This window comes from Zosterops lateralis (genome assembly GCF_965231275.1).
Source record: "Zosterops lateralis genome assembly, chromosome: 30".
Taxonomy (NCBI): domain Eukaryota; kingdom Metazoa; phylum Chordata; class Aves; order Passeriformes; family Zosteropidae; genus Zosterops; species Zosterops lateralis.
The window spans coordinates 6178273-6192458 of record NC_139790.1 but is presented as its reverse complement, the minus strand read 5'-3'; positions in this window follow the sequence as shown (position 1 = coordinate 6192458).

The following is a 14186-nucleotide window of genomic DNA, read 5'->3' as shown; positions in this document are numbered from 1 at the left end:
CATATGTATTATAATAAAAAGTTTATATTCCACAGGCATAAGTTCCACAGGCACAGATATCAATAGGCAGAAGTGCAGAAGCTAATATTCCATATAAGAGGATGATGTTCTATACTGTTAAGGGCAAAACTAAACCAAAGCAAAAACAGAGGGTTAACAATTAATGAGAAAGGAACAGAAATGGTTGTTATACCACTGTAAACTTTCATCTGAGTCTACATTTCAAATAACACAGGTGACCCATCTGAAGGAGGATTTCTCCTCAGAAGAAATGTCTTTCTGAAAGTTTTCTTTGTTGCAAAGAGCTGCCTCTGTGCCAGGAGCCCGGCCCAGCTCAGCAGCCCAGACACACCACACGGGCTTTAATGACCCTCTCGTGGACTTGGTGTTGTTTACATCAGACTCAGTCCCTGGGAGTGTGTTCAAAAAACTTGTCAAGAACTCAAAGTTAAATTGAAACACTGAAGTTTCTTGAAGTTTTAATAAATCCCACTGAGGGACACTGAGGCATTGATTTAGAAGAATTAAAGACTGTAGTCAAAATAGATAGTGCTGAGATAATGTAGCTAGGACTTCCCTTTTGCTAACAGAAGCCAGACTGAAGGAACTGATAAATCTTAGAAGGAACTAATAAATCAGGGAAGCTGTCAAACTAGACATTTGCATCCTGAATAATCAATAGACCCCATGAATACAATACCATCATAAATCAAACAGTCCTGGGAAAAACAGGATTTAGATGTCACAAACACTAAAGGTTAAAAAGTCAAGGGAGGAAGACCCATCTTACTTCATCATTTTGGGACCCCACCCTATAAAAAAGACCACCGACCCATTTCAAAGAACAAACTACACATGCTTGATGGCTTTTTGGGCTAATTACCATACGAAGCGGGGAATGGGAGGTATCAGAGTTATGAATATGCATTTGTAGTTTGTGTATTCAATACTCCTGTACATAAAAGACCCTGTGATGATCTGTAAATTGTGCATGTGTTTTTGGGAGCTATCCCGCACGCTGCCCTGCGTTGTAATAAACATACACTTTCTAACTTTAAATTGTTAGAGAGTCTTTGTCCGTCATAGTTGGATATTGGTATTAGATCAATATCCATAGTTTTTTTAATAAATCAACACGACTGAGAAAATGTCCCCAGGTTCCACTTATATCAGAACACTACAGGCAGTGATGACAGTTGGGGACAAACGAGGCAAAGGTGTCTCTGATGCTGAACAAACCTGGATGTGTTTCAGGAATCCAAAGGGCCAAGGTCTGAGCCCCAGCCCCTGGCAAGGCACATCCTGTCCCTCCCTCCTTGCTCAGGGCTCTTCCCGGGCCACTGGGATGTGGGGATGTGCAGTGCCAAGGGCAGGACAATGGGACAGCCCCTGCCAGGCTGCTGAGCAGGGACAAGGAGGCAATGAGGCCCCAGGGCTGCAAGGGTCACTTGTCTCCTCCTCATGGCTCAGGCCCAGGCCCAGCAGCCATGGCCAAAGTGCTGCAGGAGTTGGCTGTGTCAGGGCCTTGCAGCTGCTGCCCATCCCTGTGCCCTGTGCAGCCCAGGCTGTCCTACAGTGTCCATGCCCTGCGCCTCTGTCCCTGCAGGCTGTCGTCATCCCCTGGCTGCCCCACCTGGCTGGGCCCTTCCTTTGCTGACAGCTCTGCATCGTGCTTGGCTCTGCCTGGGCACACAGAGCCTTTGGGCTTGAAACCAAGAGGGTTAATTCAACTTTTACTGTGCCTGTGAAGTTTTGGCATAGGAACAAGTCATGCAAGGCCTACTTTCCCAGCAAGAATGATTGTAAGACAAGTAGAAGACATGGCTCAAGAGTGCAGTGATAGAAAAAACAAGGAGCAAATCTGAGAACTTGGGGTGGGTTTTATGGTAACGGGCAAATTGTAATACATATATAGCAACTGTATATAAGTAACACTCTTTTAGAATCACATGTCCATGGAATGTTATGAGTTACCATGGGATGGAAAAGAACCATCTCTCTTTCCAGGTGCCCATGGCCAAAATTGATACTCCCCCTGAAAAATTCCCTATATGCAAGGGTTCTCCCAGACAAAAGCTGCCAGGACAGAGAGCTCTGCCTGGCTTCAGGCTCTAGTGGTCACTTCTCATCTCAAGAAAGCTCTGAGGAAAGTATTTGAACAGGTTTAACTACTTGAACATCAGTGAGTCTCTCATCCTTTGAAAAACTCAGATGCTCTTCTGATCCCGTGTCTTTTCTTCTTATTGTGCATTATGCATTGAATATTATTTTCAGCTAAAAAATATTCCTATCATTCTACCAGTGTTATCTGACACAAAACACCTCCTCTACATATGGATCCAGGTCACCCGTAGAAGCAAACACAATAAAGAATCCAGCGGGAATTCTTCGTCCCAGCTCCCATCTGTCACATCTCTGGAGCTTTGTCAGAGTCTGTCCAAGGATGTGATATGCCTCACAACTGTTCCGATGGTTGGGGACCGGGACCCCAGACTCTGAAGGGAGCCCCTGGCCCGGCTGAGGTGGAACGTTTGCCAAGTCTCGGAGGACTGCATCTCCATGAGAACAGAGTGCAAGAACAATGGAACTAGTCACAGTGGACTGAGCCGAGGCTGCTTATCCAAACTGGTCTGTCTGTACCAGAGGCACAGCTTGCAGCTTGTTCCTGAGCACCTAACCTCAGCATAGGTGGTTCCTGCCTTGGCTCTGTGCCCCTCGCTTTGGTCCCTGCCTTGACCAACCTATAAAAACTCTGGAGAACCCCGCTCACTTCTGTGATCACCCCACTGGAGAAGATTGCATCTATGGGCATCTCTAGGCCTCAAGGACTCATCCCTCCATGTTGGTAGCTATAATCCCCTTCCCCTCTTTCTCTATCTTTCTTACTATTCTTTATTTTCTCTCTCCACTATCGCATTTGTTGGCACTAAATAAAGGTGCATTTTTGTTTAAGTGAACTGACTTGTCCCCTGCTGTGTCTTTTGCACTCTGAGATCCCTAAAACGAACCATCAGGTTCCCCACATATATTTGTGGACCCTGACAGAGGTGCAGCCCCAGCACTTGGGAGAGCTCAAGGTGTCACCAGCTCAGCTCCAACACAGAGAATTTGGCAACTCTGGGGTGCCCCTTTCAGCCACAGTGGCCAGAGACTTTCTGCAACCTTCCCCCTGGAGCTACTGCTTCCCTTCAGCCCCAGCCATGGACGGCAGCAGAACCTGGTGTGTCCTGAGCAGTAGTGCGAGCTCAGGGCCCTGTGGGGAGCAGGGGCTGGGGCAGCAGGGCAAGCCAGCCCAGCCAGCCATGGCACACCCAGCTGGGGAAAGTGATGTCCAGGGAGAAGAGCAAGGGAGCATTTGTGTGCCTGCAGGGAGGAATCCAGAGGAAGCTGCTGCTGCAGGCACCACGTGTGGCCAGGCCCCTCTCTCCCCTGCCCAAGGCTGCTGTGCTGGCCTGGGAGAGGGGCTGGCACTGAGAGGGCAGAGGCAGCCTGTGCTGGGCATCTCCTGCAGCCAGGACCAGGAGTTCTGCACCATCACTGAGCTCCATTTCCCCTGCCATGGGGAGCTCCAGCCCTGAGGCTAATGTGGAGACTGACCTCCCTCTCTTGCCCCTCAGCATCAGTTGAGCCCTTCAAGGGGCCAGGGCTGTGGGGTGAGTGCACCCAATGCTGGAGCAGCCCAGAGCAGGCACTGCCATGGGGCTCACCCTGAATGGGTTGCTGGGCTGGGCTGGGCTGGGCTGGGCTGGGCAGGGCTGAGCTGGGCTAGACTGGCAAGTTCCCAGGAGATAAAGCCCACACATTTCAGCTGAGCTGTGTGACTGCAGGGCCAGGACACCTTCCAGCAGGTGGGTGGTGCTGTGCCAATTCCCTGGCAGGGATCTCAGACAGGCAGGTGCAGCACTGAGGAGGTTGGTCTGTGGCCTTGGTGGCATGGCCAGTGTGAGAAGGTGTCCCAGGGCTTTGACTATCCCTCTAGCCTCTTCCATCAGCCACTTGCACACCTGGGCATTCACCCCAGTTTATTGGTTTATTTGTTCTGTGGTTATCTCCTTCCTCCTCCCAATTTCACCACTGGTGTAGGGGCAGCATCAGCCCTGCCCCGGCTCCCTCCTCACCCAGCCCTTGGTAGACCCCAGGGCAGGGCTCTCTGTGATCCCTGGCATGAGATGTGGGTGTTGGAACTGAACACTGAGGTCTGGTGTGGACACTGTGGTGGGGACCACTTGCCTACCCAAAACACACCCTGTGCTGTGCCATGTCTGCTGAGGGGGATGTGGGGCCTGTGCTGGGCAGGGGGGCTGTGCTGCCTCAGGGACAAATGACAGGGATGAGCCACAACACAATGACCAGGAGGTGGAAATGAGGACAAGCTATGAGGAGGAATTCAGAAATCTGACCTGAGCATGTATTCATATGTTTGGGAAAGCCAAAGCTCAGCTGGAGCTGATGGAGGCTGCAGGCAACATCCAGAACAAAGTTAATTCAGTTGCTGTGTTTGCAGGAAATGGCTGCAAAAGGAACATGTCAACCTGCTGCTAAATGAGGGCAAGAGGGGCAAATCTAGGATCATAGAATGGCCTTGGATGGAATCCTAAGGATCATTCAGTTTCAGTCTCCTGCCATGGGCAGGAGCACCTTCCACTGGACCAGATTGCTCCATACAAGGTGGCCTTGAACATCTTCAGAGGTGGGGAGTCTGCAGCCTCTCTGGGTAACCTGTGCCAGGCCCTCACCACACTCACTGGGAAGAATTTCTTCCCAATATCCCATATAAACCTGCCCTCCTTCTCCTCATGGCTATTCCCCTTTGTTATGTGTGATGTCTGTATAAAATAATTTGTGCTTGGAAATTAGGAAATATAGAAATGAGAAATCACAAGTGGCTACCGCTTAATGGCATCAGAAGTAAGGAAGAAAAACTCTACTAGAAGACACCATCGGAATTTCATACCAATTAGGTCAGTTCTTGGGCCACAGTGTCTATACTTGGGAAGAGTTAAATTCAATATTGAACATCCTCTTCTCCCCAGAAGAAATCCAATTAATCCGAGCAGCAGGAATGAAGATATGGGAAAGGGAAAACCAAGTTGGCCCACGAGGAGAAGCCAAATTACTGTATGATCCACCAGATTGGGACCCCAATGATGAACTTGGAAGGAGGAATATGAGATATTACAGATCTTTGATAATAAGAGGAATATGGTAGGCTGTCCCACGAACAAGCAATGCTAAATTAGCTTTTGACAGTGAGCAGGAAAAAGGGGAGTCACCTAGTGTGTAGTTAGACAGACTAAAAAGAAATTTCCAATTATACTCTACTGTGGATCCAGAAAGCCAGGAAGGGCAGGTACTAGTGAAAGTACAATTTGTGATGTGAGCATGGGCAGATATCAGGAAAAAATTGGAAAAATTGGAGGACTGGCATGGAAGGGGACTTAATGAATTGTTAAGGGAGGCACAGAAGGTATACTTGAGGAGAGGGAAGAAGAGAAAGTTAAGATGAAGGCCAAGGTGATGATAGCAGTTGCTAGAGAGAGTGTAAGAGATAGGAAAGATGAGCTAACAGGGGATGAACTAAGAGGGGATGAACTAAAAGGGGATGGACCAAAAGGGGAAGCAGAAAGAAGAGAATTAGACAAAGAGAAAAAGTCACCATAGGCAGACGTGACCTGTTATTACCGCCAAGGTTTTGTACAGAGGTTTTGTAAAAAGAAGCAGCAAGATGAGGCCATTGCGAGAAAACAAGACACTTTGGAACGGATCCTTAGAGGAGATAGAGGAGATGATGACTAGGGGTGTCAGGGGCTCTACGCTCTGGGGGATGGAATGAAACATCAAACAGGGCCCCTGGTAAAATTAGAAATTGGCCCCCAGAGCGAAGAATATGAATTCCTGGTTGATACTGGAGCTGACAAATCGAGTGTTTTGAAGCTCACAAGAGGTTGTGATGTAAGTGACAGGAAGTGTAAAGTTGAGGGTGCTGAAAGTAATCCATTTGAGGTATTGATCATAGAACAGGTTCAAGTGAGAGGAAACTTTAGGGAAGGGTGTGTGGATATGTTATACATGCCAAATTTAGATAGTAATCTTCTAGGACAAGATTTGCAAGTACAGTTAAACATCGGTGTAGTGCCAGAGGAAGGCCAGATGGTGGTGAAAATGATGGTTTTGAAACAGGAAGATGAGAGAGGAATTGACCCAAGACTGGGGGAAGAGGGAGGAGGTCAGGGGTTATTGGATATTCCCCCAATAGAAGTTAAAATGAAACCAAATATACCTCGAATCAGAAGAAAGCAATATCCCATCTCAGTAGAGGGAAAACAAGGGTTAAGCCCAGTGATTAAAGAATTAATAAAAGATGGTGTCTACGTTTGAATAGATAGGTTATGCCAAGGAAGATTGGAGCCTCCCTTGGAATGCAAGCCCCTCCCCTCTTTTTTTTTCAAATTATTATAAATTTGCAATTAAAAGGCTATCAGGCAAAGATTTTGGGAATAGGTATAGCAGTTCTTTACTAGAGATATTAAAAATACAAATGTATAGTACAAAATAATAAGCAAACAAACAAACAAGGAATCCTAGAAAAAAAAAAAAAAAAAAAAAAAAAAAAAAAAAAAAAAAAAAAAAAAAAAAAAAACTCTGACAGAGTCAGAAAAATACAACCTGATGCCCTGTTAATCAGGCTGTTGGGAACAGTCCAAAGTCAGCCCTCCTGGAGTGGCAGATGTGGGCCTGTTGGAAGCAGAGATGATGGTCCTGTGGAGCCAGGGGTCCTGAAATGGGTCCGGTCTTCCTTTGGGAGTCCCATGGGAAACACCGGAGTGCCTGGTGATACCTGTGGCTCCTTTTTATCTAGGTGGAAATGGTTGCTCTTTTGCTTTCTAGTAGAGCATCTCACAATAGGGTGATGAAATGTGTCATGCCATTGGCAAGCTTTGATGGTGCGTTAACATAAGATATTCCCATGGGGATAGTGAAAGACTGAGCAGAGATAAGAGATAATACCCCACCCGGTTTTTAACAGCTGGCTTGTTATCAGGGAAGGCAGTTACCCCCTCCCTTCTGGAGTTACAACAGATAAGAAAAACAAAATTTTGGCTATCTCTTGTTTTGGTCAAGTACCCTTAAGTATCCAACATTTAGTCTCCTTGATAACTCATGGGGAAAAAATTCTTTAAAGTAAAAAAGGAGCAAACCTAACCCCCAACAGATGGGATTTTAGAACCATGCATGTTCCCTCACAATATACTGATCTTACCAGTAAAGAAACCAGATGGTACCTATTGTTTAGTATAAGATCTGAGAAAGGTGAATAAACAGGCCATTACTCGCTATCTGGTGGTGACCAATCCTTATACCTTGTTGAATGGAGTGACATCGGACCATGCATAGTTCAGTGTCATCAACCTAAAAGATGCTTTTTGGGCTTGCCCCCTTGAGAAAGAAAGCAGAAGTTGGTTTGCCTTTGAGTGGCATGATGAAAACATGGGGAGGAAACAGCAATTACAGTGGACCCAACTTCCACAAGGGTTTACTGAATCACCCAACCTATTCAGTCAGGCACTAGAAGAGATAATGCATCAATTCACCCCAAATGGAGAAGTCCACATTCTACAGTATGTGGATGATTTATTGGTCTCAGGAGAACTAGAGGAAGAAGTTAAAAAGACAACAGTCAAACTACTAAATTTTCTAGGTGAGAAGGAGTTAAAAGTATCTAAAAAGAAGTTGCAATTCGTAGAACCCGAAGTTAGATATCTGGGATATTTAATTGAGAGGAGTTACAAGAAATTAGATGCAAATTTGGTACAAGGCATCTTGTCATTACCAGCGCCTAAAACAAAAACAGATGTAAGAAAAATGTTAGGTTTAATTGGATACTGTAAAATGTGGATCGATAGGCACACCCAATTGGTAAAATTCTTGTACAAAAAGCTGGTAGAGTGAACCTGTGAGATGGAGTGAAGAAGATGAAGAAAAGCTGAGGGAGTTAAAAGGATAGAAGACGGCAACATATATTGGCTTTTCGAGAATGTAGGAAACTTTAAGCAGAAAATGTTGGGAGAATGCCCTATAAAAGAAAACTGGATCTGTACTGACAAAAAGCCTGAACCAGATGGGGCAGAAAGAAGTCAATAAACCAGATTTAATTAAGGAAAAAGAAGTAAAGGGGATAATTAAAACGGGATGCAAGCTTCAAATGTTTGGAGGGGAAAACTTGGTTTTAAACCTTGTGGAAAAAATAAGTCATGAGTTCGATATTACTAACTGCTGGATTTGTGGAGACATCAGGATGGCAGAGAGCTGGCTGTGGGAGGAGATTCCTCTGAATCCACAGAATATACTAAAAATATTAGAAAAAGAGGAACTCGGGCCTGACAAAAGGTTTGAAGAAATATGGAGTCTAAGATCACCAGTAATTGGGGAAGAGTGTTTGTGGCAAAGAGGATCCCACTGGTGGATTCCCCAAAATTCACATTTGTATTGGGCTAGAAAGCAAAAGAAAGATTTTTCCTATATAGAAAAAGAAAAATTGTATGAGTGTATTACTGAAAAATCCAATCCTTTCCAAGATGAGCCAACTTCTTCAAAATTTTGGGAGAGGGAGGGAATAAATTAGGTGCAATCCCCCAGATTTTGGAAGGCCCCAAAAGGTCTCTTTTGGTTATGTGAAAAAACTGCATATGTCATGCTGCCGAAAGATTGAGCTGGAAGCTGTATGCTAGGAGCTATACGACCATCCTTTTTCCTGCTCCCCAGGACTGAAGGACAACACCTGGGAGTACCTCTGTATGATGAACTAAAAAGAAAGAGAGGTACAGATAGGGGGTACACAAAGATGGGGAGAGGATGAGTGGCCTCCCAAAAGGATCATAGCCACTTATGGTCCTGCCACCTGGGCCCAGGATGGGTCATGGGGATACCAGACACCAATCTACATGCTAAACCGAATCATTCAGTTACAAGCATTAGTAGAAATTATAACCAATCAGTCGAGTATAGCTATTGATCTTCTTTCTGCCCAATCAAGGCAAATGAGAACCATGATTTATCAGAATCGACTGGCATTAGACTATTTGCTGGCAGAAGGGGGAGTATATGGAAAATTCAATTCCTCCGAGTGTTGTGTTGAAATCGATCATCACAGTGATGCTATTAAAAATATCACAACTAACATTAGAAAACTAGCCCATATCCCAGTCCAAAGATGGAAGCCCATGCTCAAAAGTGATTGGTGGGATGACTTATTGAAAGGAAAATGGTGGAAAAAGGTTTTATTACTTGCTAGAGGTGCACTAATAAGTATTATTTTTCTTCCATGTATCATCCCATTTAATTCAAATGGTTACAAGTATTGTACAAAACTCTATTGAAAATTTGGGTGAAGAGAAAATCAAAAGGATCAGACTGATAAGCAAGACCAGCCAGAAGAGAGCCCTGAAACAGCAAAGGAAGTGTACAAGAAATACCAGAAGATTCAAAAGATATACTGAGTTTATGAAGAAAAAGTTTAATGTAGAGAGAGTTCAGTATTAAATGGTCGATGTGGCCAAAAGCCCAATCAAAGTTTTAGAGGCGGGGAGTTTATTATAAGTAAATAAATGTTTCTAGGGGTTTATGTGTTAAAGGTTGTAATTGATGTCGGTAACTGTCGCTCTGAATTTTCTTGCCTGTGAAATTTTGTACTTTTGTAGCAGCTTTCCCACGCTGCTTCACATAAACAATATTGTTTTCTTAGAACTTATCTATGTGTTTACGTATTTCTTCTCTAGGAGGAGGAATGTGATTGATAGTCAAGTTTATCAATGATGTTCATAAGGTAGTAACCCATTTGGCCAATCTTTGGCCTTCTGTACAAAATGTATATAAGGATAGAGTCAGACATTAAATTAGAATCTTTGCTGCTTGACCTGCTGCTGTCTGCGTGTCTTTTGTGTGTCCGACATAGCGACAGGTAACTAGCGTCTTTGAGGGTTCTGTGGGATAGTTCTAAGGGAATTGATGACTCTGTGGACATCAAGTAAGCAGGGCCAGCCCTCCGACCCCGGATTGGTGGACACAATGTTCCAATCATTCGACACCCCGGCCAAATGATTGGTCCAGGATGATCCTCGCTATAGGCCAATCAAACCTCAGAGAAGGAACCTATTGGAGAGAGGATCCTGAGCGCACCAATTGAGTGAGAGCATGAGAGTATAAAAGACACTGTGGGACTTTGCTGGGTGTTCTCCAGTGGAACTTCATGTCCTAAGGAGCACCTAGTGGTTTTGCACTGTTACTTGTTATTATTTTCTATCGGCGATTGAAGGAGAGACAGGGAGACTGAGCATGATCAGAATCTGATTTTACTCAGGTTTTCCAAGAACTTATATATCATTTCAGTAAGGTTAATAATTTCTACTACAATAATTAGGTTAAAAGATCATACAAACAACTCATACATTTTTCAACATATCCATGTAGGGGGTTGATTGAATCTTCTTCTCTTGAGCAGATTTCTAATCCCATCTTCTCATGAGCTCAAAGTTCTGTTTGTTCTTTCCAGGGCATCCTAGTCACCAGACTAGATATGCTAATTAAGTCTGTCTTACTCTCGTGAATCCCCACAGTTTTCTGGCACCTGGGCTTTTATCTTGGGCTCCTGTTCTTGGTGGTTTCACCAATAAATGAGGTGCCTTTTTTTTGTTCCATCTGAGTCCCTGCCTTGTTTATTACACCTGGATCTGCCTAAACGGGATTATTTGTCTTCCAAGTTAGTTTTAGAGTGGTAAATGCATCCATGACTCCAATTAAAAATTTACTTCTATTCTTACTATCCATTGTGATAGCATCTCTTCCTCACAGTAGTAAAAGATTTTTGCACTACAAGAAAATGAATTGCTACCATTTTCCTTTCTGGCCCTGTAACTGCAATTTTATATTCACTTTGCAAACAATGCAGCTCTTCCAGTTTCTGTGCCGGTGTCTGACATGCCTGTAACTGCAATCATCCTGTTGTGCTTTGTCAAGTTGCAGGTTATGTGTGGTCGATCACGTTGTTCCTCTTGGCGGTGGCTGCATTCCCTACGGCCGGGCCGGCTCGGGAGGGATGTCAGGCAGGGGATGGGCCGGGCTCAGCTAGAGAGGCAGCACGGCCCATGGGCACGGAGGTGGTAACGATGGTGGAGCCACTCTGTCCCTGCTCTGGGGTCTCTGTGTCCCTAGCCACTGCGGAGGAGAAAAGGCAAGGGCTCTTTTTTGAGTTCCCCGACAAGGCACAATTAAGAGCTGTTAATTTGCGATGTCAAAATCTCTTTAATCCTTTTTCACCTCACTTCAGCCCAGTTAATTGATTTTAAACAGTTTCCTGAAATATCTTGTGCTTTAAAATTTGAGGTGTCTGATCTGGATTCAGTGGGCCTGCATCTTGCAAATCTGCCCATTTTGCTGAGACAGAATAATTTCCTCACTGTTGTATTCCTTCTATTTGTGTATAACTTTCTGTTCCGTTCTTCTCCCACCCCGCTCCTTGCAAGAACAGAAGTGGCCAGAGGTGGCACTGTGCTGGGAGGATGCAAGCCTTGGTGGTCACAAAATGGTGTCGACAGAAATGTGCATGCTCCAGATGGAAAAGAATAAGAAGCAGCCCTTCTGTTGCATGAAAGGTCCTTGGAGGGCGCCGCCATTTTGCTGTACGGACAGTTGTGCTGCACATGCGCAGTGCTGCTGAAGGACACTGCCCGATTCCGCGCCATGTTCAAAATGTGTTCGCTCAGGGGGGTTGGTTCGCCTGGGCCTGGGGGCCACCCTGTGCGGCCGAGGGGAACATCTGCAAGACTGGGCAAACCACGCTCGGGGCTGAGAGAGCCCAGAAAAGGTTTGCTGGGACTTGGTGCAGGATCTGTCACGGGCTCAGCTGTGCCGAGTTGTGGCTCCGATTTTGGCTGGACTACCCGCAGTTTCTGGGAGGGGACGGGGGGGGCGGGAGGGGGGGGGGAGTCACACAATTGCTCGCTGGAACCTTTGACTTGCTCATAACTTCATTAAATACGCAGCACGCAGGGAGCAAAGAAGCTGTAACTTCATCTGCCTTCATCCTTTCGGGAGATTTTTAATTACCCTAAGCAATACCTTTCTTACTTCTTGCTTAGAAACCAAACAAGAATGCAATCCTTTCAAAGTCTTTAAATTACAATAAACATCCCTTTGTTATTTTGAGATTTTTTTGACCCGGGCTCACTTCCCTCAGTGCCCACAGAACCCCGCAGACAGGGCCCACTTTGGCAAAGCCACTGGGTCTGTTGAAAACCCACACACTGAGACTGGGAGGGAATAGCTTTGGAACTTCAGCTCTGGGAAAGGAGTTGTGTTTCAGGAATTGTTGTCCTGTTCCTGCCATCTTCAGCGCTTGCAGGCTCCGCATGGAGCCATGAACCGACCAGTGCCTGGGGCTCGGGATTTTCTGAAGGATAAAACACCCGCGCAGAGCTCCTGGGGGTGGCGAAAAATCCTCTCTCCCGGCCCCATTTTAATAACCTCTTTAAGACCTCCTGGTCATATATAATCCCTTTCTCAGAAAGGGTAACTTAGAGGAGGTGTAGCGTGGTTTCCTCTTCCTTGGACAAAGCTTTCCCCATCTCCTCCAGCCCTGGCCTCTCACCTGTTCTATCCAGTGAACTCACTGCAGTGTGTGTTTTTCCCGAGTCTTTCTTCGAAAGGCTTTGTGCTTTCATACTCTGATTTTTTCATCCGGAGCTTTTCCTTGGGATGCCTCACGCCTCCATACTCTGAGTAAGGTCCCTTGACTTCTACCCCCACGGAGGCATCAGGCCGGGCTCCCTGCCTGCCTTCTCCCCAGACCCTCTTCCCACCCAATCAGAGTTCAAAGAGTCCTGGTCTGCATCAGTATCACGCACTCAGAGAAAGGTCACGGTCACCGTTACGCAGGGGAAAAATGGGCCACTGAATAACAGAACCAATATGATTCCAACAGAAGCCGTTTATCATTTACAATACATGCCAGATATAGATTCTAGGTCTGCTATCCACGTGGGCACGCATCTCTGGGTTGACTAAGCTGCTTGTTCATGAGGCAGGGATACATAATTCAGGACATCCAATTGGTCAAGCCTCCATCATCACATTGTGCTTCCCCTATCTAGGGTTTCCATTTTTTGCAGAGAGTTTCTCAGGCTCTCTTCTTATTTTTGATCCTGTTGTTTTCTCAGTAACCTTGACAAATTCTTGAGAGCTCAAACAACAAAACTGCAGGTGGTTTGATAATATTACTTGCAAGCAGTTTGGCTGGTGCATCAGAATGGCCTGTTATACAGATACATTGCTACAATGCTTCAAACCTGACCTCCATCTGCCAGGATCTTGGTCATATTGGACCGGCAGTTTAAATGCTACAGACCACCTGTAAAACAAAACAAAAAAAAAAAAAAAAAAGAAAGGCTGCTCACAGTTTCATCATTAATACAACTCTGGTAGCATCCAGTTCTGTGCTGGAATCGATACTCACCTTGATCACTGGTACCCATTCAATCATGCTTCCCCCAGTGCCAATACCGAGCTGTGATGAGTGCTTTGCATCTTCAAAATGAAACGAAAGACTGAATGACGAGGTAAATGTAGAGAAGAAAGTCAGGCTGTAGGTCAGACTTTGGGTGCCAATCCGCCTCGTCGCTGCACTCCCCTGGCCTCCTGCATTCATATCAGGTTTACTGTGTTCATATCCCTCTGCCTCTGCAAAAAGATTATTTGTCAAAGTCACTCAGACACAAGGAAAGCTTAACCTTTCCAAAGTCCTCATTTCTCCTAAGCAAAGTGCCTAGGATCCAACAATACAGTACATTAAGACAAATAACTAGAAAACTGTGAGCCACCACTGTACCACTCCTGCTGTCTCTGCCCAACTCTGCACGGACCAGCCACAGCTGCTCTGTCCGAGTTGTAGCTCTGTGGCTAAGCAAAGCAAAATGTTACCTGTAAAGCCTTCTTTCTACTCCACCTATCCCCCCCAGTCTATTCCACAGGCAGAGCAGTTCCAGGCTAAACACAACATGTTTTTCTACAAGTAGTGTGTGACACAAGGAGAATAAAAAAAGTTGCTGGCAAGAAGAATAACAGCAAAGACCGAGATGACACCAAAAGAGATGACCAATGCTATGGCACATTGGATGGAGGAGGCTCTAGGGATC